Raw genomic sequence first — 2898 nt, 5'->3', positions numbered from 1 at the left:
CATCATCACCAAAGAATCAGCTACCTTCTGTGTTTTGTAGGGAAATCTGTGCCTGTTCCTCTTCGAAGCAAGTGGACTTTGTTTCCTTGGAATAAAACTCTGTGGCTTGGGACAACTCACTTTCCTTCTCCAATTTCTCTGCAAAATATGAGGGGTCCTTAGGACTTTGATACTAAAACAACTATGCCCACCTTTTTGTTTTTGTTTTTGTTTTGAGACGGAGTCTCGCTCTGTCCCCCAGGCTGGAGTGCAGTGGCGCAATCTCGGCTCACTGCAAGCTCCGCCTCCCGGGTTCAAGCAATTCTCCTGCCTCAGCCTCCTGAGTAGCTGGGATTACAGGTGCGTGCCACCACAACCGGCTAATTTTTTGTATTTTTAGTAGAAACAGGGTTTCACCATGTTGGCCAGGATGTTCTCGAACTCCTGACCTCTTGATCCACCCACCTCAGCCTCCCAAAGTGTTGGGATTACAGGTGTGAGCCACCGTGTCTGGCCGCCCACCATTTATATAATTCAAAATAAAAACAAAACTGGGTCCTAAAATAAATGTCAGTATACCCAACAATTTGATTCGCCCCATGATGACTGTTTCCTTGCTTTGGGGAAATATAGAAAATTCTTCCAATACATGTATTTCTGTTTCTTCTGGCTTTGGCAATCAAACCCCAAAAGAACAAGGAGCAATACATTGTCTCTGAGCTCTGAAAGTCTATAATTTGTCAGTTATAATTTGGAGAATAGAAGTAGAGGTGATGAGATTGAAAAACATAAATAATATCAAATAAAGCTAAATAAGAATAGATCATTTTGAGAGATTGGGAGAAATGAACAAGACTCTTGCTAATGAGAGCCCTACTTCATAGTGAATTCCAAAGAATACAATATGTAAAGGGGCAAAAAAAAAAAAAAGTAACTTTACAGTGGAGAAACCTGACAAACGCTACTCGGTCAGGTGATCAAGGTCAACAGCAACGGTCATAAATCATGTAGATAGTATAAACCCTTGATTTGATGTGACAAAGTGGTATCTTACCTCTGTGGTCTTCTAGAATCCGTTACCCCTAGTCTAATCATAAGAAAAACAACAGACGAATCTCAATACAGGGGGGGTACCCTCTTACCTCTTTCAAAATTAATAATCAGTAGTCCTCAAAACTATCAAAGTAATCAAGACTAACAAAAGTCTGAAAAACTCTCACAGCCAAGTGGAGCCTAGGGTGACAGGACAACTAAATATAATGTGGTACCCTGGATGGGATCCTGGAGTGGAAAAAGGAATTAGGTAAGAACTAAGAAAATCTGAATAATCATGATCTTTAGGTAATAATAGCATGTCAATATTGCTTCAATAATTATTAAAAATTTCATTATAAACGTAAGATGTCAATAATACGCGAAACTGGCTGGAGGGTTGATGGGAACCCTATAGTATCCTCAATTGTTCTTTAGATCTCAAACTGTTCTGTTTCACTTTTTTGCCCAGGCTGGAGTGAAGTGGCAGTGATCTCGGCTCACCGCAGCCTCCGCCGCGCCACTCCACCCCACCAGGGTTCAAGCGATTCTCCTGCCTCAGCCTCCCAAGTAGCTGCAATTACAGGCACCCGCCACCACGCCTGGCTAATTTCTGTATGTTTAATAGAGATGAGTTTTCGCCATGTTGGCCAGTCTACTTTTGAACTCTGATCTCGGGTGATCCACCCGCCTTGGCCTCGTAAAGTGCTGGGATTACAGGCGTGAGCCACCGTGCCTGGCCTAAAACAATTTTTTTAATGAATAAGTAGTTATTTAAAATAAGAATGACAATGGCCTGATGGCATTACACGTTTTTGCATAGGCTCACGAAGCCCAGGCTATAGTGTTTTTTCTTATTCTTTACATGTTGGGAAGGGAGGCTTTTTCAACTCTGCCTAATGATTTTACCTTAACTGAATTTTTCCTGAAATTATCTGCAGTGAAAAGCTCCTGTGTGTGTGGGTGGGGTCCGGTTCGCCGCGCCCCGCCCCCACCGCCGTGCGCTCGCTCCCTCCCTCCCTCCCACGCTCCCTGCTGCCAGCCCCGCCGCCCCTCGCGTCCGGGATGCCGGTCCCATCCTCGCGAAGCCCCGGCCTCGGGGAATCGCCACGCTCTGGCCGGGCGCGGTGGTTCACGCCTGTAATCCCAGCACTTTGGGAGGCCGAGGCGGGCAGATCACGAGATCAGAGGATCGAGACCATCCTGGCTAACACAGTGAAACCCCGTCTCTACTAAAAATACAAAAAAGTAGCCGAGCGTGGTGGCGGGCGCCTGTAGTCCCAGCTACTCGGGAGGCTGAGGGCAGGAGAATGGCGTGAAACCGGGAGGCGGAGTTTGCAGTGAGCCGAGATCGCCCCACTGCACTCCAGCCTGGGCGACAGAGCGAGACTCCGTCTCAAAAAAAAAAAAAAAAAAAAAACTCAGAGCAGATATTATAGCGTATGTGAATTATTAATTTACTTTGTTTTCCCATGGCCAACTCACCTGTTCTAAGCCACAGCCACCTGGCACCTTCAATTTGAAATGTATAAGGCATAAGTTATACGTTCCTCATGGAAAGAGTAAAAGTTATTTTATAGCCATACCAAGATTGGATTTCGGGTGTACTATTTATAAGCTGTGTAATAACGTTGGACAAATTACTTAACCTCTGTGAAACTCAGTTTTCTCTTTTATTTTATTTTACTTTATTTTTTTTAGACGAGTCTCGCTCTGTCACCCAGGCTGGAGTGCAGTGGCGTGATCTCGGCTCACTGCAACCTCTGCCTCCCGGGTTCAAGCAATTCTCTGCCTCAGTCTCCGGAGTGGCTGGGATTACAGGCGCCCGCCACCACGCCCAGCTAATTTTTTTGTATTTTTAGTAGAGACGGGGTTTCAGCATCTTGG

The sequence above is a fragment of the Pan paniscus genome, chromosome 4 (genome assembly GCF_029289425.2).
Source record: "Pan paniscus chromosome 4, NHGRI_mPanPan1-v2.0_pri, whole genome shotgun sequence".
Classification (NCBI taxonomy): domain Eukaryota; kingdom Metazoa; phylum Chordata; class Mammalia; order Primates; family Hominidae; genus Pan; species Pan paniscus.
Note: the sequence above shows the minus strand (reverse complement) of the source record.